Consider the following 22,651-nt stretch of genomic DNA (forward strand, 5'->3'; position numbering starts at 1 on the left):
AGATCACATTCATGAATGGAGACGTCGATGGCATTTAGTGAAGGTCTTTATTCTGGATCAGATCTTGGCTGAATGGTTTGTAAAATCTTTGTTGCCAAAGATCACTGAAGATGTAGCTAAGGCCGAAGTTGTTACTAAGGATCAAGTAATTGCTCAAGCACAGTACCTTGACTTGGTCAATACTCAGTCAGGTACGTTACACGAGAAAATCCCCAATCTTCCCAAGCAAAATCAAATCGCTGCAGCTCCTTCAGGGTCTCATGCCACCGATGGTATGATTGGTACGTTAACACTAAAAGTAAGAAGAAGTCTTCCAAGAATTTTTCTCCTATCATAACCTTTCCTGATTCCCCGACAAGAGATTCTTCCACAGAGATTTCCACTGATATTCACGTTGTAGAGTCATCTACAGCCAAATCAAAATCCAGTGGCAAGAAGAAAGGGAAGAAGAAGAATAAAACGGACAAAAATTCAAAAGAGAAACCTGAAAAATCGGAATCCAATGATGAAAAATGCAAACCTCATTATCCTTGTCTCATTTGTGACGAAGAACATTTTACGAGAGACTGCCCTCATCATGCAGAGGTTGTGAATATTGTCAAAGGTTCCCAAACGCCTGTTGTCTTGAAGGATCCTTTTCCAAGTCAAGAGAGTAAGATGATAGGTTCTTCCTCGACTGCCAATGAAGAACCCATACTGATGATGTCCCATGTTAGGATTGCGACTCGATCACATGATTATGGTAGTAAAAGTGCTGTTGATGGTAAAGAAGCAAAATCTTCTCATTCTAACCCATCAACCTCAGCTCTCGGTTCTGATCCACTACAGATTGAGAAACCTAATTCAGACTTGGTAATCAAACCGCCTGCCAAGGGTATACTTCGAAAGTCAGCTTTCAATCCACATGCAAGAGCGGCTTAGAACTATAACATTGTTGAGGATTTAGCTGTTTCACCCTCAGCAATGTTGGCTTTGGAAGTGCTACAATCATGTCTACACAGCGTAAATTACTTTTGTCGGCTATAGGAGCTGTTGATGTTCAGGACTCGAACCTAATAATTTTCGATCTAGAAAATACTACACCACGCTTACCTCATCAAATGGCTTTCCAAATTCTAGTGATAGTCAAAAACAGGCCTATTCATCGGACTGTGATTGATGAGGGAGCCTCAATGCGTATTATGTCGATACAGTGTTGGAGATCGCTTGGTTCTCCTTCGCTAAATCAATCCCCGATGATTCTAAAGCCCTTTGATGGTCGTGGGTTTCATCCTTTTGGCATTCTATAGGATTTACCTATAGGGTTTGAAGGAAAAACCGTTAATCTAGATGTGGAGGTGGTTGATTCCCCTGTAGATTACAACCTTCTCTTGGGTCGAAGTTGGTCTTACGCTATGACAACTGTCGTTTCATCGGTCTTTCGGGTTATAAAGTTTCTTCATAATGGAAAGATCATAACAATAGACCAACTGGCTTACTTTTCATCTGACCCAGCCTCTTCTGAAAGTATTCAGCATGTCGGTAAAACAACTATCCCATATGAGGATGTTGGAGTAGGACTAGTTAAAGATGTCGGTTTACTGGGAACTTTTCCTTTTCCTCCGATCAACGCATCGTCTTCATTTGCAACCATTCATATGATTTCGTCAGACACCATTGTTTATGATGATCCTTGGATCATTCCTTCTGAATCTGAGATAGACTCATTTGGTGATGTCATGCCTTTGAGTCCATATGAAATTGCGTATGAGGCCGTGCAATCGTTTATCGACCCATCTTCAACCGAAATTGACTTAATGAATGTGGTCCGTGAAGAATCACTTTTCACATCAAGCTCAGATTCAATCACGTTTTCTGAACTTGTTCACTCTGATGAGCAAATTCGTGAAATTCTATGTGTAGATGATTTACTATGGGAAGATCTCCATCACAGATCTTCATTTTTACCCGAGAATGATCGTTTTGAAAATGATTTTTCATCAATTTTTACGACTAAATATGTCAAGGAACCTCAGAATCCAATGAAACATCCTGATTCAGAGTTAAATTTGGGAAACATCTCTCGAACTATTCCTATTGACATTTCGGTTAAGCCTGGAATTGTTGAGAACATTCATATAGGTGCCTCGTGTACAGAAGATGAAATTCAAATATATAAGGCCCTATTTCAAGAATTCCGCAACGTGTTTGCCTGGTCCTATGAGGAAATGCCAGGAATTGATCCCGCGATTGTTGTTCATGAAATCAAGACTTACCCAGATGCTAAACCCGTCCGGCAACGTTTGCGTCAGATTCACCCAAGAAAAGTTGCTGCTATTAAAGCAGAAGTTGAAAAATTACTCAAAGCAGGTTTCATTTATCTGATCCCGTTAACGGATTGGGTATCGAATATTGTTTCGGTTAACAAAAAGCAAGGGAAAATAAGAATATGTATTGATTATAGGGACATTAATCGAGCCTATCCAAAGGACAATTACCCAACTCCCTATATCGATCAAATCATTGATGATTGTGCCGGCAACAAAATATTCTCCTTCATGGATGGTTTTTCCGGATACAATCAAATCAATATTCTACCTGCCAATCAACCAAAAACGGCTTTCATTTGTCCATGGGGGACGTTTGCTTATTGTAAATTACCTTTTGGGCTCAAGAATGCCAGAGCAAATTTTCAAAGGGCCATGTCTTATGCGTTTCATGACATCAAGCACATTGTGCAACCCTATCTCGATGATTTGCCTGCTCATTCATTACATCGAGCTGATCATCTCATCCATTTACGAGCAATCTTTATGAGGTGTAGGCATCATCGGATTCAGTTGAATCCACACAAGTTTGTTTTCTGTATAGAAATGGGTCAATTACTAGGGTTTTTTGTTTCGAAAGCTGACATTCGCGTCGATCCCTCGAAGGTCGAAGCTATTGTCAAATTGCCTCCTCCTTCGAGTCTTCGCCAACTCCAAAGTTTGCAAGGGAAAGAAAACTTTTTACGACGATTCATTCCTAACTATGCCAAGGTTACCAAGGGTTTTACCCGGTTGTTGAAATAGAATACTCCATTCTATTGGGATGAGATAGCTCAAAAATCTTTTGATGCACTAAAACACGTGTTGACCCATGCACCGTTATTGCATCCTCCCAACTACAACCAGGATTACTTCTTGTATCTCGCCGCCTCTCATTCCACCATTGGAATGGTCTTAGTTTAGGAAGATGAATTCAGTACTGAACATGTGATATATTACCTCAATCGAACTTTAAATCCAACTGAGCTAAAATACTCACATGTGGAGAAATTGGCATTGGCAGCTGTTCAAGCTGTCCAACATTTTCATCACTACATTTTACTACGTAAAACTACAGTAATTTCTTATTGCAACCCTATGATCTACATTTTGACCAAGCAATTGCTAGGGGGCAAGTACTCTAAATGGATTGTTATCCTGTAGGAGTTCGACTTGGAATTTGAAAAATCTAAGTCTAAGAAATCTTTAGTTTTTGCGGAGTTAATGTGTGACTTCCCGCGTGCTGACACGGAAACTGTCACGGAGGAGCCCATTGCAAATGAATCCTTGTTTCTAATCAGCACTTTAGATCCATGGTATGGAGATATCATTGTTTATCTCCAGACCCAATCCTTTCGGCCAGAAATTTCAAGGTCAGAATGTCGGAAAATACGATTCCAGTCCCAACAATTTAGGATTATTGGAGATACTCTTTATCGCCGCGGGACGGACTCTGTTTTTCGACGTTGTTTAACTCACGAGGAAGCTAAAAGGGTTCTAAATGACTATCACTCTGGAGCGTGTGGCGGTCATATGTCTGGGTATGCCACAACCCAAAAGATATTGCGCGCTGGCTACTTCTGGCCATCTTTGTTTAAAGATTGTATTAACATGGTCTGAAAATGCCACAACTGCTAAATTTTTTATCGAAAGATGCTCGCTCCACCTGCTCCTCTCCACCCTATAATTGCCGTTGGTCCTTTTTCCAAATGCCAGGGGTATCGATTTTATTACATGTAACCCTCACTTGGCTAGGGGGCATGCGTATATCATCCTTGCGGTAGATTATTTTACCAAGTGGGCCAAGGTGATGCCTACATTTGAGGCAGACAGCAAGACAGCTGCAATTTTCGTGTTCAATCATATAATTGCTAGGTTTGGTGTCCCACAAGTGATTATCACTGATCATGGGCGTCATTTTTGAAACGTTATGATGACCAAACTTACAGGCCAGCTTGGTTTGTGTCACAATAGTTCAACTCCTTATTATCCACAAGCTAATGGTCTAGTTGAATCCATCAACAAAGTTTTAGTCATCATGATCCGACGAATCACTAGGATTCATCGGTCGAATTGGCATAACATGTTATTTTCAGCGCTTTGGGCATATCGAACCTCAGTAAAAACATCAACAAGGTTCACTCCTTTCCAACTAGTTTATGGTCTGGAAGCTGTGTTACCCATTGAATGCGAAATCCCATCATTGCAAATGGCCATCGAGTTACTTCTAGCTACTTCCGAAGAGGAAAACCGTTTGTTATACTTGGCTCAATTAGATGAGAATCAATGTGATGCTGCATTGGTATGAAAGCTTAGTATGATCAAAATGTGACCCCTCGAAATTTTTCGGAAGGAGATCTAGTCTTAGTGTACGATCAAGCTAATGATAAATTAGGCACTGGAAAATTTGTTCCTATGTGGCATGGTCCCTATGTTATCAAGCGAAAGCTAGCAAAAGGGGCCTATGAATTGGTAGACTTTAATGGAGACTCTTTAGGTAAACCCAGAAATGGTCTTTACCTGAAGAGGTATTATGCTTAAAGAATGGGTATGGAGATTTTTAGTTAGGATAGTTTTCTTTCTAGCTGGTGTGTTTTAGTTTAAAAAGTGTGCTTAGCTTAGAGAGTGTTTTTCGTCATTATTCCTGCTTATCTTGGTTTTACTCTTGATATTGTAGATGTCGATGCCTCTCCAAACATACATTGGTTTCGTTGATGGTGCTTGTCGTAATACATGGAATATTTCTTCCGCAGCTTGGGTTATCTATTCGCCCTCTGACGAGTTGGTATCTATGCATGGGGTAAGCCTCAGTCAAACAACGAACAACATTGCCGAGTATAGTGCAGTGATTGAGTTATTATCTGAATCTATTTCATTTGGGATTCGGAGTTTGATAGTGAGGTTAGATTCTGAACGCGTTGTATTACAGCTTAATAGAGTGTATGCCATTAGAAATCCAGTGTTATTGAGATTATTTTTGAGAGTGCGTCTCTTGGAACGTGAATTTGATTATATTGAATATCAACATATTCCAAGATCTTTAAATACATTAGCAGATGCAATTGCTTGTCGAATGTTAAGTAGACATTTGCAATAATCATACATGTAAATTTAAAACCATTCCATAACATGATTTACAAGATAAGCCGGTAATAGTGATATATATATATATATAGGAGTGTGTCCAAAAATACATCATCCTCGATCATAGGTTGAAAAACACCTTATGATCGGCAAAAATGATAAGTACAAAAAGCAAAAATGTCATATGTGCCTACAATAGGCGATCATCCTATCATTGGTGATGATCTCGATAAGAAACCACTGCATGGGCCACCTTACAAAGGAACCTCCTAAAAGGTCCTGGGACCCCAATCACATAGTGCTGAAGTCGATGAGGAATGTCATCTATGTTGGTCTCCAGAATATCTTCTGTCAAGCGCTCTAGATGACTCTCCAACTCGGCCAAAACCTCTGCTAATTCGTCCTGTGGGGCTGGTGCGGCTGCAACTAGTTGTTTCCTCTCTTAAGGCTGGAGAGTGGTTGGTCGCTGTGGACCCACATCTGCATTTGAAACTTTTACTATCAGTTTGGGACGATAGAAAAATAATAAAAAATATAAAATAGGAAAATGTTGAAAATTATTTTACCTGAGTCATCCCATTGCTCTCCTGGTAGAAGAGCCATGTCTGGGTCACCACGAAAATCTACCCCAGCATAAGGGAAGTCCTGAATAGAAAAAACCTGGTTTTCCAACCATTGGAAATACTCAGGTTTGAATCGAACAACCTCTGTCCCCTCATCCGGATGACGGGCCATAACTGCAACCCATCGCATCAGTTTGGGCTCTCGAGGAAGCCCATCTCCAACAGTGAGGTGCTGCGGGATCAACATTGGAACCCTCTCCAGACCAAAGCTCACAACCAAAGCCCCATAACCAAAGGTCTTTAGTTATCCGTTCTTGGCTCTGGTCAGTTGGCCTTTCACATTGGCCAACACAGCATCGCACCAGTTGAAGATGGTGCCTCGAAAGCAGTCAACTGTCATCCGCATCTGGGATCCGGTGGTAATATGTAATGTGGCACTCCCGCAAAGTCTGGTGACAGTAAACGTGATCACCATGAGTTCAGGAAGGGATATGGTTTTAATGTCTATCCGTTTGTCTCTAGCCTGGCTGTTGCAGAACTCTAGCCGGAGGCTATCGATAAACTGGCCACCTAGCCTAGTCCCGAATAGAGTCAAGTCTTCGCCTCTCTTAGGCAAACCGATCAAGAAATATATGTCTGCTGGCTCGATTTCGAGCTGGTGGCCACCAATGAAGAAGAACTAGTCCTGTATGCTCCATCTGTCAACCAGCCACTGTAAGAAATCGACCTGGGCCCTCATGCCAGGTATGGCCCAGAATTTGTACAAGCCGCATGCCTTCAATGCATCGATCAAAGGTTGGTGATTCAACGTGGCAAGATCCACATCCTCATGCTCTCGTTCATGCCAATCTAGCATGATGTACTCTCTGCATCCAGTAAAAAGACAAATTAGAATGCTAGAAATTAATTTGTTTTGGTCAAATTTGAGAATTTTTAGGTTAAAAACCCTTGTTGCAGGGACTGCACCCTCTGGGTTAGAGACAGTGCGTGGGTCCAAACCTTGCCTACATGGAAGGTGCGGACCCCTGACTTTTTCCCCATTGAGAAAAAGTCGGGATCCACAGGCTGCCAGTGTTACGCCTACGGGCCCCCGCGCGCGGGTTTTTACCCTAAAAACCCTCCAAAAAATGAAACAAAAGCCTAAAACAAAAAATGAAACGATTAAAAATGAAGAGTAGGATGATGTGGATTACCTGGAGAAGACGACGTTCGATTCCGACGGTTGGATTTTCCACAATCTTCACGGGAAGTTTTCTGAACAAAAGCACTATTTTCTCACCCAAATCTCGAACGGTAAAAATGAATTGACGAAAGCCCTTTTTATAAGTTTTTTGAGTAAATGAATTGCAAATTTGTTTATGTTTCACTTTGGAAAGGTAATTTTTGCAACATTTTTATCTATTTCAAACAGGTATGATTAATGTTTGCATTTTTGTTCAGGATAATGGATTATTCAGGCGAAATCTATCATTTTCGACGAAAAAACATTTAGAGTCACCTTTAAGATCTTTTCTGACTCCTAAAACATGAAAAGATCACCGAGTTTTTCTTTTTAAACTCGTTAAAATAGAACTAAAAAGATGGTCCACTTACAGCTCTTTTCTGACCGTAAAAACATGAAAAGATTGCCAGATTTTTGTCGTTTCAAATTCGATATTGGTTATAAAACGACATGTCATTGATCGCTTTTTTACTTTTTCGGATCAGGGTCACTAATTACGAAAATTACTCCTTGGTCGTAAAGATCAAGCGGTTCTCTCAAGTATTATTTTATACTTTTTCGGGCTTGGGAGACACAAATTTACGAAAAAGGTCAACCCTGGAGTCTTCTTAAGTTTTTCAGACTCTCTAAAATTGAAAAACGCCGAGTTTCTCCTATACCGGTGTTATCTCAAAATCAGGCCCTGGAAGGCTGCTGACCAGGAAGACTTCAAGCAACTATTTCAGACCAATCTTTTGACTAAGGCTTAGCCTCCTTAGCCTGAGAGGGCTCTCTCAAAGGGTTATTGATTTTGACTATTAATAAGATGGCTAACTATCTTGAAATAACATTAACAAATATGAAGGCTGGACAAACATTACATAAGTTTCCATTGGGCTTATGGAGTCAATCAAACCTCAGTAAATAATGATATTGCCTTTACATAGAAGTCAGGGCATGTGACATTTAGATGCTCAAAACACAACTCTTATAAAACCACAGTTCATAGATGAGTACAAGAAGTCAGAGCAGCATAAGTGAATTATGAGTGATTACTCATCTAAGCAACTGAAAAAAGACATGAAGGAAAAATTAAAATAACACATCTTGAACATAGAAATGCTTTATGAATCCTGAGAAGAAAAGCATATAAATTATATTACTGAACTTTGTTTTTTACACAAGCCAAAACAGTCCTCTGTTTTATAAAATATCCAACCCTCATTACAAAGATGTTTCAGCTATATATAGAAGCATTATTCTAACTACTTCGAGCTTCCTCCTCCAGCGTGAGGGGAGCTCGATAACTGCCTCAAAATGACACCTGTTAGCTATTGAACTAACTCATAAATACAATAAGGAACTGACTGTAGTGTTTAAGAGTCCTAAACTAACTATAACTCTAACTCTATCTTCCACGCATAATGACCTCTCCTTGTTCTTTGACACCTGGTCCTTTTTTGATATGGCTGAGCTGGATGTTTTTAGTACTCCATATCGACCTTGTACGCCAACTCCTTTAACTGCTCAGTCATGCTGGGAGATGTCCCTTGCTTCTCGGCCCCAATTTTCCTTAACTTTCTCAAATGCACAGCAGCATGTCTTCTAGCTTTTAATGACTCGAAATATGGAACGCTGCCACGTTCCTGATGTGTTGGAGGCTGCATTAATAGATATGTATGCGGGCAACAGTTCTTTGTATACCATGCATTTACCCTTTGAATGGTGATAAAGTGGCTTTATAACAGACATTTAACTTGGGATAAAATATTCCACCCTTTTCAAGGTACACCTGTCTTGATCTGAACGGCTATTGTAGCTCCACCTGATATCTTGCATGATCTTTTGGCGTTCCCTTTCCAAAATTTCCGCTCAAAATGCAAACTGGCTTGTTCTGCGTTAAAATCCACACCTTCAGCAGTTTCGTAGCGCGCTACGAAACTGCTGTGTAATTTCAAAACAGCTTCAAAACCTTTCATAACCATTGCCACTGGACCTATCTGTTGATTTTCTTCACATGATTCATTAGCAATAATGCCTTCCCCTTCAGCTTCAAAGGTCTTGCCACAAATAGAATTCTTAGTAGAACTGTTTGGAACTGTAGCCACTTTTTCTCATTCTTCTTCTGAGAAGCTTTAGATGATCTCTTTCCATCTTCTGCTCGAGATAAAGAACATTCAACTAATCCTTTTGCGGAAGGTTATCTGACAAGGATTTTGAACCAATTTCATTGCGCGTCACTGCTTCACACCTATGAATTTCACGCAGTTCTTCTTTTTCACCTGGCTTGCTCGCAAGCACAGACTTATCCAAATCATTCTGCCTGTCCAGAAGTCCCGTATGTAAGGCCTTCGTTATAGCTTCCTTCTGCCAATTTTTTATTCGATTCTGATTTTTGAAAACCATTTGCCTGTACCAAACTTTCAACTGCACTACAGAAGGTAATGCGAATCCCTAAGGAACTTTCATGCAAAGTGCCATTAGTCCTTCAATTGCTTTAGATGAATCAGATGACTTTTCAAATGAGGATTTCCTAGGCTTTGTCTGCTATTCCTGCACTGATTCTTTTAAATCTGTTCTTGAAAGGACTGATGATTTGTGGCCATTAGGTTTTAAACGAGACCTCTGCATTACAAGTATTGTGCCCTGATATAAATACAAGTCCAAAACATAGGTACCATCTATAGCATCTAAATTTATGTTCCTGCAATGCAAATCAACACCATCAAACTGTCAAGCAAATCTCAGAATTACTCTTGATTAGTAATATCTCAACCTTTGGAAGCAACAACATTTTGACCTCTCAGAATGGCTCTGCTCACATATCTTTGCAATCCAAGTCCAGGTCAACGAATATTGAATTACTGTTGCTAATCCAATCTTGTTGTCATAGAGCACTATGATGGAAGCACGAGATCTGATTCATGACATGCTTCATATCACAGACCAATCATTGTATCTCTGTCACTGTTAATGTGTAGAAAATTCAGAAGCTACAGGTTGACAAGCATTTGATTGATGCAAATGTAATAATGAGTTCTCAAAATATGTCCATATGTTTTTCACGCGAACCTAACACACAATGCATAAACCGCCTCATAAGCCAGAACTTCATCCAACTCAACATTTAGAGACATCCTTTAAGAATATCGATTGCATTGTACTGCTGAAGAGAGTGTTCATCCGTCATCACATTACTGTCAAGGCTGTCTTGCTATTCAGATTCTCCATGTTCTTTAAGGAATAGTCAGGCGCGAAGTACTTGATGTAATCATTATCAGGAATTTCATTAGGAAGTTCTGTATCAAGAAGTACTCCAGTTTCCACGGACCAACAACGAGCAACATTCTCTTTTGTGTAGCCTCCTCCCCCAGTAACCAATAGTGGCAGATTAAATTTTTTCACAAATCTCACACACTGTGCATGACCATCGATGGATAGGTTAAAGCAACCAAGGCAATCCCCAGCAAGTGAATCAGTTCCACACTGAAGAACAATGGCACCCGGCTGGTATATTTCGACTACCTTGGAAATAATAGTTTTGAAAAGTCGCGTGAAACTTGCATCATCAATTCCATCTTTGAGAGGGACATTAATAGCATAATATTTCCCTTCTCTTTTCGTTATACTGTACATAACAGTTTCCTTGTAATATGGCGTAAACCCACTGAATGAAAGCATTTCTCACACAGGTTTTGCTGGTGCCATTTTCATGAACAAAGAATTTGTGAAAAATTCTAATCGGCGTCTTGCCTCTAGATTCCTTGGAATATTGGCAGCAGAATCCTTGATAGTCACGAGTAAATGAAACCGCTTGATTTGTTGTCTCAGTTCTGGATCTTTGGGCCATTCCAGCTTAGAGAACAGTCGCCCTTCATTCCTTGCTTTTGCCAGGGTCTTCCAGGTGTCATAGTGCTCTCTTATATTATATGACAGAATATAATGGGTTACAACATCATAAAGATCTTGGGCAGCTTTCACAGCACCTTTTTATGCCAACAGAGCCTGCACGTGTCAAGATCGACATGTAAGACCTTACACATGCTATTCCCGTAAAATTCTTGCAGAAAATATGACAGCTGGTGTGAGATGTGCTATGTATCAGCACGAATTCCCCATTTCGTAGCGCAGTTAGTGCAAAGTCGGTGTTTTTCGCTACGAAATCACCTAAAAGATGTTACGCTGCGAAACTGATAAAGGGATCTATGCGCTTTGTCCTCAAGCTAGTCTGAGAAATTTTGGCATTATAATTTTCAGTGATAACAGTGACTCCACTTGGGATAGTGTGCCCTTGTGGTACACTAAGAACTCGTAGGTCCAGTGCCTTATCCATTTATGACAAACAGAAATTTGCTTGACAAGCATCCTTTTCAAGCCTCTGGGGCCTTCACCTGGGGCTTAAACTTGACGATCACTGTAGGAGAAAGAAGTCTGTATCTACCATTACTAAAAAAAAATAGCTCAGTCAACCTTGAGCTTTATTTGCACTTTCCTACCTACCTACCCTATCAGCTGCAAGCTCCACTTGTAGTTCAAGCAACATGATATTTCCAATGTAACCAATCCTCTGTTTTATCTGATATAAGAGGCTCTTGACTGCATCCGACCTCAAAATAACCATGGTAGTGAGATGACCACATCAACTCATAATATACTTGATTTTCATAATGCAAATGAAAATGAAACATCGGAGTGCAAAGCTTTTCCATATATTCACTTATAGGGTCAAAGAATACATGGTTATATTGATGATCATCATAACATTCTACATCTTTAGACAGCTGATTCTCAACCACACAAGGTTCCTTTGATATGCTATCGAACTACTTTTCTGAATGCTGCCTACAAACAATGTAATTTTCCTCTTTCTTATGATCATTTATTGCTGTAAGCTGCTGAGAAGTTTGACATAAAAAACCAACCTTTTCCTCTGCCTGAGGGTCGTAGAAGCTGTCTTCCAGCACTTCTTCTTACTGTGTGTAATCATTTTCATACTCTTTATGACCATAAGACGGGGAAATCTGCTGCATCTCTTCATTCATATCAAAGGATGAAACATGGTTTTCACAAATAAACCTCTGCTGATCTTCATGCTGCGTTTCATGAGATGTTATACTTTCTTCTTGGTGCTGAAATACATTGTTATGAAGAGCCTCCAAAATTTCTTCATCCATAAATTCATCATCATCATAACAATTCTCCAAGTATTGAATAAGACTTAAAGAATGTCTACAACAATCTTTGAGCAGAAATAAGGATGGATAACATTCTTTATACATTTCACAGAATTCATCATGAAAACTAGCAAGCGAATATATTGAACCATTTTCCAGACTTTTATACCAAGACCGTGCTTTTCCTTCTAAAGTGGTCATAAACATTTTCATGAGACAATCTTCAGGGAAATGAACCTTAAGACTGCGTACATGCATATGGAATTTAACCAAATGAAGAGTAGCATTGTCCTTCTTTTCATCTTTGAATATCGGAAGATCCTCTAACCAATCAACCTTTGGCATAGGATTTGGAAAACCAGGGATATGAGACCGATTCATAGGAGCATACCTGGCATTCATTCTTGCAGTGGAATTCATCTTGAAACTTCATCAAGCTACTGATCTTCTAGCAGTGGAGTCACCTTCCAATTTCTTATTCGATGTGTGGAGTCGACAAGCTAGTATGCAGCCTCTAAAAGATGTTTGGTCTCCTGCTTCCTTCAGAAGTTCAGCTTCATAATTTCGGGAATGAGTAATCTTCAGGCTCCCAGCAGACGCACCAAAATGTTATCTCAAAATCAGGCCTTGGAAGGCTGCTGACCAGGAAGACTTCAAGCAACTATTTCAAACCAATCTTTTGTCTAAGGCTTAGCCTCCTTAGCCTGAGAGGGCTCTCTCAAAGGGTTATTGATTTTGACTATTAATAAGATGGCTAACTCTCTTGAAATAACATTAACAAATATGAAGGCTGGACAAACATTACATAAGTTTCCATTGGGCTTATGGAGTCAATCAAACCTCAGTAAATAATGATATTGCCTTTACATAGAAGTCAGGGCATGTGACATTTAGATGTTCAAAACACAACTCTTATAAAACCACAGTTCATAGATGAGTACAGGAAGTCAGAGCAGCATAAGTGAATTCTGAGTGATTACTCATCTAAGCAACTGAAAAAAGACATGAAGGAAAAATTAAAATAACACATCTTGAACATAGAAATGCTTTATGAATCCTGAGAAGAAAAGCATATAACTTATATTACTGAACTTTGTTTTTTACACAAGCCAAAACAGTCCTCTGTTTTATAAAATATCCAACCATAATTACATAGATGTTTTAGCTATATATAGAAGCATTATTCTAACTACTTCGAGCTTCCTCCTCCAGCATGAGGGGAGCTCGATAACTGCCTCAAATGACACCTATTAGCTATTGAACTAACTCATAAATACAATAAGGAACTGACTGTAGTGTTTAAGAGTTCTAAACTAACTATAACTCTAACTCTATCTTCCACGCATAATGACCTCTCTTTGTTCTTTGACACCTGGTCCCTTTTTGATATGGCTGAGCTGGATGTTTTTAGTACTCCATATCGACCTTGAACGCCAAATCCTTTAACTGCTCAGTCATGCTGGGAGATGTCCCTTGCTTCTCGGCCCCAATTTTCCTTAACTTTCTCAAATGCACAGCAGCATGTCTTCTAGCTTTTAATGACTTGAAATATGGAACGCTGCCACGTTCTTGATGTGTTGGAGGCTGCATTAATAGATATCTATGCGGGCAACAGTTCTTTGTATACCATGCATTTACCCTTTGAATAGTGATAAAGTGGCTTTATAACAGACATTTAACTTCGGATAAAATATTCCATCCTTTTCAAGGTACACCTGTCTTGATCTGAACGGCTATTGTAGCTCCACCTGATATCTTGCATGATCTTTTGGCATTCCTTTTCCAAAATTTCCGCTCAAAATGCAAACTGGCTTGTTCTACGTTAAAATCCACACCTTCAGCAGTTTCGTAGCGCGCTACGAAACTGCTGTGTAATTTCAGAACAGCTTCAAAACCTTTCATAACCATTGCCACTGGACCTATCTGTTGATTTTCTTCACATGATTCATTAGCAATAATGCCTTCCCCTTCAGCTTCAAAGGTCTTGCCACAAATAGAATTCTTAGTAGAACTGTTTGGAACCGTAGCCACTTTTTCTCATTCTTCTTCTGAGAAGCTTTAGATGATCTCTTTCCATCTTCTGCTCGAGATACAGAACATTCAACTAATCCTTTTGCGGAAGGTAAATTATCTGACAAGGATTTTGAACCAATTTCATTGGGCGTCGCTGCTTCACACCTATGAATTTCACGCAGTTCTTCTTTTTCACCTGGCTTGCTCGCAAGCACAAACTTATCCAAATCATTCTGCCTGTCCAGAAGTCCCGTATGTAAGGCCTTCGTTATAGCTTCCTTCTGCCAATTTTTTATTCGATTCTGATTTTTGAAAACCATTTGCCTGTACCAAACTTTCAACTGCACTACAGAAGGTAATGCGAATCCCTGAGGAACTTTCATGCAAAGTGCCATTAGTCCTTCAATTGCTTTAGATGAATCAGATGACTTTTCAAATGAGGATTTCCTAGGCTTTGTCTGTTGTTCCTGCACTGATTCTTTTAAATCTGTTCTTGAAAGGACTGATGATTTGTGGCCATTAGGTTTTAAACGAGACCTCTGCATTACAAGTATTGTGCCCTGATATAAATACAAGTCCAAAACTTAGGTACCATCTGTAGCATCTAAATTTATGTTCCTGCAATGCAAATCAACACCATCAAACTGTCAAGCAAATCTCAGAATTACTCTTGATTAGTAATATCTCAACCTTTGGAAGCAACAACATTTTGACCTCTCAGAATGGCTCTGCTCACATATCTTTGCAATCCAAGTCCAGGTCAACGAATATTGAATTACTGTTGCTAATCCAATCTTGCTGTCACAGAGCACTATGATGGAAGCACGAGATTTGATTCATGACATGCTTCATATCACAGACCAATCATTGTATCTCTGTCACTGTTAATGTGTAGAAAATTCAGAAGCTACAGGTTGACAAGCATTTGATTGATGCAAATGTAATAATGAGTTCTCAAAACATGTCCATATGTTTTTCACGCGAACCTAACACACAATGCATAAACCGCCTCACAAGCCAGAACTTCATCCAGCTCAACGTTTAGAGACATCCTTTAAGAATATTGATTGCATTGTACTGCTGAAGAGAGTGTTCATCCGTCATCACATTACTGTCAAGGCTGTCTTGCTATTCAGATTCTCCATGTTCTTTTAGGAATAGTCAGGCGCGAAGTACTTGATGTAATCATTATCAGGAATTTCATTAGGAAGTTCTGTATCAAGAAGTACTCCAGTTTCCACGAACCAACAACGAGCAACATTCTCTTTTGTGTAGCCTCCTCCCCCAGTAACCAATAGTGGCAGATTAAATTTTTTCACAAATCTCACACACTGTGCATGACCATCGATGGATAGGTTAAAGCAACCAAGGCGATCCCCAGCAAGTGAATCAGTTCCACACTGAAGAACAATGGCACCCGGCTGGTATATTTCGACTACCTTGGAAATAATAGTTTTGAAAAGTCGCGTGAAACTTGCATCATCAATTCCATCTTTGAGAGGGACATTAATAGCATAATATTTCCCTTCTCTTTTCGTTATACTGTACATAACAGTTTCCTTGTAATATGGCGTAAACCCACTGAATGAAAGCATTTCTCGCACAGGTTTTGCTGGTGCCATTTTCATGAACAAAGAATTTGTGGAAAATTCTAATCGGCGTCTTGCCTCTAGATTCCTTGGAATATTGGCAGCAGAATCCTTGATAGTCACGAGTAAATGAAACCGCTTGATTTGTTGTCTCAGTTCTGGATCTTTGGGCCATTCCAGCTTAGAGAAAAGTCGCCCTTCATTCCTTGCTTTTGCCAGGGTCTTCCAGGTTTCATAGTGGTCTCTTATATTATATGACAGAATATAATGGGTTACAAAATCATAAAGATCTTGGGCAGCTTTCACAGCACCATTTTATGCCAACACAGCCTGCACGTGTCAAGATCGACATGTAAAACCTTACACATGATATTCCCGTAAAATTCTTGCAGAAAATATGACAGCTGGTGTGAGATGTGCTATGTATCAGCACGAATTCCCCATTTCGTAGCGCAGTTAGTGCAAAGTCGGTGTTTTTCGCTACGAAATCACCTAAAAGATGTTGCGCTGCGAAACTGATAAAGGGATCTATGCGCTTTGTCCTCAAGCTAGTCTGAGAAATTTTGGCATTATAATTTTCAGTGATAACAGTGGCTCCACTTGGGATAGTGTGCCCTTGTGGTACACTAAGAACTCGTAGGTCCAGTGCCTTATCCATTTATGACAAACAGAAATTTGCTTGACAAGCATCCTTTTCAAGCCTCTGGGGCCTTCACCTGGGGCTTAAACTTGACGATCACTGTAGGAGAAAGAAGTCTGTATCTACCATTACTAAAAAAAAATAGCTCAGTCAACCTTGAGCTTTATTTGCACTTTCCTACCTACCTACCCTATCAGCTGCAAGCTCCACTTGTAGTTCAAGCAACATGATATTTCCAATGTAACCAATCCTCTGTTTTATCTGATATAAGAGGCTCTTGACTGCATCCGACCTCAAAATAACCATGGTAGTGAGATGACCACATCAACTCATAATATACTTGATTTTCATAATGCAAATGAAAATGAAAGACCGGAGTGCAAAGCTTGTCCATATATTCACTTATAGGGTCAAAGAATACATGGTTATATTGATGATCATCATAACATTCTACATCTTTAGACAGCTGATTCTCAACCACACAAGGTTCCTTTGATATGCTATCGAACTACTTTTCTGAATGCTGCCTACAAACAATGTAATTTTCATCTTTCTTATGATCATTTATTGCTGTAAGCTGCTGAGAAGTTTGACATAAAAAACCAACCTTTTCCTCTGCCTGAGTGTCGTAGAAGCTGTCTTCCAGCACTTCTTCTTGTGTGTATAATCATTTTCATACTCTTTATGACCATAAGACGGGGAAATCTGTTGCATCTCTTCATTCATGTCAAAGGATGAAACATGGTTTTCACAAATAAACCTCTGCTGATCTTCATGCTGCGTTTCATGAGATGTTATACTTTCTTCTTGGTGCTGAAATACATTGTTATGAAGAGCCTCCAAAATTTCTTCATCCATAAATTCATCATCATCATAACAATTCTCCAAGTATTGAATAAGACTTAAAGAATGTCTACAACAATCTTTGAGCAGCAATAAGGATGGATAACATTCTTTATACATTTCACAGAATTCATCATGAAAACTAGCAAGCGAATATATTGAACCATTTTCCAGACTTTTATACCAAGACCATGCTTTTCCTTCTAAAGTGGTCATAAACATTTTCATGAGACAATCTTTAGGGAAATGAACCTTAAGACTGCGTACATGCATATGGAATTTAACCAAATGAAGAGTAGCATTGTCCTTCTTTTCATCTTTGAATATCGGAAGATCCTCTAACCAATCAACCTTTGGCATAGGATTTGGAAAACCAGGGATATGAGACCGATTCATAGGAGCATACCTGGCATTCATTCTTGCAGTGGAATTCATCTTGAAACTTCATCAAGCTACTGATCTTCTAGCAGTGGAGTCACCTTACAATTTCTTATTCGATGTGTGGAGTCGCCAAGGTAGTATGCAGCCTCAAAAAGATGTCTGAGCTCCTGCTACCTTCAGAAGTTCAGCTTCATAATTTCGGGAATGAGTAATCTTCAGGCTCCCGGCAGACGCACCAAAATGTTATCTCAAAATCAGGCCTTGGAAGGCTACTGACCAGGAAGACTTCAAGCAACTATTTCAGACCAATCTTTTGACTAAGGCTTAGCCTCCTTAGCCTGAGAGGGCTCTCTCAAAGGGTTATTGATTTTGACTATTAATAAGATGGCTAACTCTCTTGAAATAACATTAAAAAATATGAAGGTTGGACAAACATTACATAAGTTTCCATTTGGCTTATGGAGTCAATCAAACCTCAGTAAATAATGATATTGCCTTTACATAGAAGTCAGGGCATGTGACATTTAAATGTTCAAAACACAACTCTTATAAAACCACAGTTCATAGATGAGTACAGGAAGTCAGAGCAGCATAAGTGAATTCTGAGTGATTACTCATCTAAGCAACTAAAAAAAGACATGAAGGACAAATTAAAATAACACATCTTGAACATAGAAATGCTTTATGAATCCTGAGAAGAAAAGCATATAACTTATATTACTGAACTTTGTTTTTTACACAAGCCAAAACAGTCCTCTGTTTTATAAAATATCCAACCCTCATTACATAGATGTTTCAGCTATATATAGAAGCATTATTCTAACTACTTCGAGCTTCCTCCTCCAGCATGAAGGGAGCTCGATAACTGCCTCAAAATGACACCTGTTAGCTATTGAACTAACTCATAAATACAATAAGGAACTGACTGTAGTGTTTAAGAGTCCTAAACTAACTATAACTCTAACTCTATCTTCCACGCATAATGACCTCTCTTTGTTCTTTGACACCTGGTCCCTTTTTGATATGGTTGAGCTGGATGTTTTTAGTACTCCATATCGACCTTGTACGCCAACTCCTTTAACTGCTCAGTCATGTTGGAGATGTCCCTTGCTTCTCGGCCCTAATTTTCCTTAACTTTATCAAATGCACAGCAGCATGTCTTCTAGCTTTTAATGACTTGAAATATGGAACGCTGCCACGTTCCTGATGTGTTGGAGGCTGCATTAATAGATATGTATGCGGGCAACAGTTCTTTGTATACCATGCATTTACCCTTTGAATAGTGATAAAGTGGCTTTATAACAGACATTCAACTTCGGATAAAATATTCCATCCTTTTCAAGGTACACCTATCTTGATCTGAACGGCTATTGTAGCTCCACCTGATATCTTGAATGATCTTTTTGCATTCCTTTTCCAAAATTTCCGCTCAAAATGCAAACTGGCTTGTTCTGCGTTAAAATCCACACCTTCAGCAGTTTCGTAGCGCGCTACGAAACTGCTGTGTAATTTCAAAACAGCTTCAAAACCTTTCATAACCATTTCCACTGGACCTATTTGTTGATTTTCTTCACATGATTCATTAGCAATAATGCCTTCCCCTTCAGCTTCAAAGGTATTGCCACAAATAGAATTCCTAGTAGAACTGTTTGGAACCGTAGCCACTTTTTCTCATTCTTCTTCTAAGAAGCTTTAGATGATCTCTTTCCATCTTCTGCTCGAGATACAGAACATTCAACTAATCCTTTTGCGGAAGGTAAATTATCTGACAAGGATTTTGAACCAATTTCATTGGGCGTCGCTGCTTCACACCTATGAATTTCACGCAGTTCTTCTTTTTCACCTGGCTTGCTCGCAAGCACAGACTTATCCAAATCATTCTGCCTGTCCAGAAGTCCCGTATGTAAGGCCTTCGTTATAGCTTCCTTCTGCCAATTTTTTATTCGATTCTGATTTTTGAAAACCATTTGCCTGTACCAAACTTTCAACTGCACTACAGAAGGTAATGCGAATCCCTGAGGAACTTTCATGCAAAGTGCCATTAGTCCTTCAATTGCTTTAGATGAATCAGATGACTTTTCAAATGAGGATTTCCTAGGCTTTGCCTGTTGTTCCTGCACTGATTCTTTTAAATCTGTTCTTGAAAGCACTGATGATTTGTGGCCATTAGGTTTTAAACGAGACCTCTGCATTACAAGTATTGTGCCCTGATATAAATACAAGTCCAAAACTTAGGTACCATCTGTAGCATCTAAATTTATGTTCCTGCAATGCAAATCAACACCATCAAACTGTCAAGCAAATCTCAGAATTACTCTTGATTAGTAATATCTCAACCTTTGGAAGCAACAACATTTTGACCTCTCAGAATGGCTCTGCTCACATATCTTTTCAATCCAAGTCCAGGTCAACGAATATTGAATTACTGTTGCTAATCCAATCTTGTTGTCACAGAGCACTATGATGGAAGCACGAGATCTGATTCATGACATGCTTCATATCACAGACCAATCATTGTATCTCTGTCACTGTTAATGTGTAGAAAATTCAGAAGCTACAGGTTGACAAGCATTTGATTGATGCAAATGTAATAATGAGTTCTCAAAACATGTCCATATTTTTTTCACGCGAACCTAACACACAATGCATAAACCGCCTCACAAGCCAGAACTTCATCCAACTCAACGTTTAGACACATCCTTTAAGAATATTGATTGCATTGTACTGCTGAAGAGAGTGTTCATCCGTCATCACATTACTGTCAAGGCTGTCTTGCTATTCAGATTCTCCATGTTCCCAGCAGTGTTGATCTCTTAGGAATAGTCAAGCGCGAAGTACTTGATGTAATCATTATCAGGAATTTCATTAGGAAGTTCTGTATCAAGAAGTACTCCAGTTTCCACGAACCAACAACGAGCAACATTCTATTTTGTGTATCCTCCTCCCCCAGTAACCAATAGTGGCAGATTAAATTTTTTCACAAATCTCACACACTGTGCATGACCATCGATGGATAGGTTAAAGCAACCAAGGCGATCCCCAGCAAGTGAATCAGTTCCACACTGAAGAACAATGGCACCCGGCTGGTATATTTCGACTACCTTGGAAATAATAGTTTTGAAAAGTCGCGTGAAACTTGCATCATCAATTCCATCTTTGAGAGGGACATTAATAGCATAATATTTCCCTTCTCTTTTCGTTATACTGTACATAACAGTTTCCTTGTAATATGGCGTAAACACACTGAATGAAAGCATTTCTCGCACAGGTTTTGCTGGTGCCATTTTCATGAACAAAGAATTTGTGAAAAATTCTAATCGGCGTCTTGCCTCTAGATTCCTTGGAATATTGGCAGCAGAATCCTTGATAGTCACGAGTAAATGAAACCGCTTGATTTGTTGTCTCAGTTCTGGATCTTTGGGCCATTCCAGCTTAGAGAACAGTCGCCCTTCATTCCTTGCTTTTGCCAGGGTCTTCCAGGTGTCATAGTGGTCTCTTATATTATATGATAGAATATAATGGGTTACAAAATCATAAAGATCTTGGGCAACTTTCACAGCACCATTTTATGCCAACAGAGCCTGCACGTGTCAAGATCGACATGTAAAACCTTAAACATGCTATTCCTGTAAAATTCTTGCAGAAAATATGACAGCTGGTGTGAGATGTGCTATGTATTAGCACGAATTCCCCATTTCGTAGCGCAGTTAGTGCAAAGTTGGTGTTTTTCGCTACGAAATCACCTAAAAGATGTTGTGCTGCGAAACTGATAAAGGGATCTATGCGCTTTGTCCTCAAGCTAGTCTGAGAAATTTTGGCATTATAATTTTCAGTGATAACAACCGGACTCGTTAAAATTTCACAGTAAAGGACCTGTTCAATTACAAACAGGAATGAACCACTCCTTCTTAGGGTTCGAATTTAAACTAAGTTGGACTCATCCAAAGGATGAGCTTATAATCAAGTAAATGTTATCCTCCTCAAGCTTGTCAAAAATAAAGAGGTACTTGCTAGAAATGGTGGGGGAAAAGAGAGAAAAATGAGCCTGTTTGTCATACTTTGTAACCACTCTTGAACACAACACTTTTATTCACCTGGGTTGGGAAATCCTTTGCCTAACAGTTGATCAAACCACATTGAAAGTCTTCAGCCGGTTTCTAGGTATTAACTTTGGGTCAATTGTCACCAAACCATCTGTTGTGTCATTATGTGTTGAAGAGGTCACTGCCAATAAGCCATTCATCTGCAAAATATCTGTCATCCATCTTGACCATCCCTGAGTGAGTCCTTGAAACTAACTTTCTTCAACTTGATCTATGATTTCGTGTTGTGGGCTTGCCTACGACGGATCGCTTTCGATCAACTTCAGCTCATTATCTAGAAAGATGATCTGGAAATTGTCAGTATCTTGGGATCTGCATGCCTCAATGGTAGGTTTCTCACCTTTGACGACAGGTTGCATCATTGACCTTCGATCAAAGGATTCCGTGACATGTTCGACATCAACACATTTATTCACATCTCATGGATTGTACTGGGTACTTTGAGAGCCATTGACATCACTGGTGGTTTCTCTCACACTTGTTAACAGTTTACATCATTGACTGGTAATCAAGTGGTTTCTACCATGTTCAACATCAACACATTCATTCGCATGGATAGAATCGTACTGTTTCGAGAAGTAGAAATGAAGACCCTGGATCTAGTTTCTGCAATCCAGGCTGCGAGGAATTTTGTATTCATTATATGATGGACTATTCATAAACAGATGGCTGCGTCCATACTGTGTCCACATGAGTCTATACTTGTGATGTATTACAAGATCATTCCTGTATCAGAGCAGTAGTTAGTTTTCTAAGTCAGTTTTGATCTGAGTAT

The 22,651-nt window shown here is 39.4% G+C and overlaps 3 pseudogenes; all 3 read right to left on the reverse strand.

Annotated features, from left to right (window-relative positions):
• Window positions 1-10,322: 10,322 nt before the first annotated feature.
• Window positions 10,323-10,814, reverse strand: LOC149258259 (histone deacetylase 9 pseudogene; annotated as a pseudogene).
• A 4,657-nt stretch (window positions 10,815-15,471) lies between these two features.
• Window positions 15,472-15,942, reverse strand: LOC149258260 (histone deacetylase 9 pseudogene; annotated as a pseudogene).
• Window positions 15,943-20,697: 4,755 nt separating this feature from the next.
• Window positions 20,698-21,057, reverse strand: LOC149258261 (histone deacetylase 9 pseudogene; annotated as a pseudogene).
• Window positions 21,058-22,651: the final 1,594 nt, after the last annotated feature.

The sequence above is a fragment of the Pinus tabuliformis genome, chromosome 6 (genome assembly GCF_031772625.1).
Source record: "Pinus tabuliformis cultivar Carrire ecotype Pingquan chromosome 6, CPIR1, whole genome shotgun sequence".
In the NCBI taxonomy this organism is placed as follows: Eukaryota; Viridiplantae; Streptophyta; class Pinopsida; order Pinales; family Pinaceae; genus Pinus; species Pinus tabuliformis.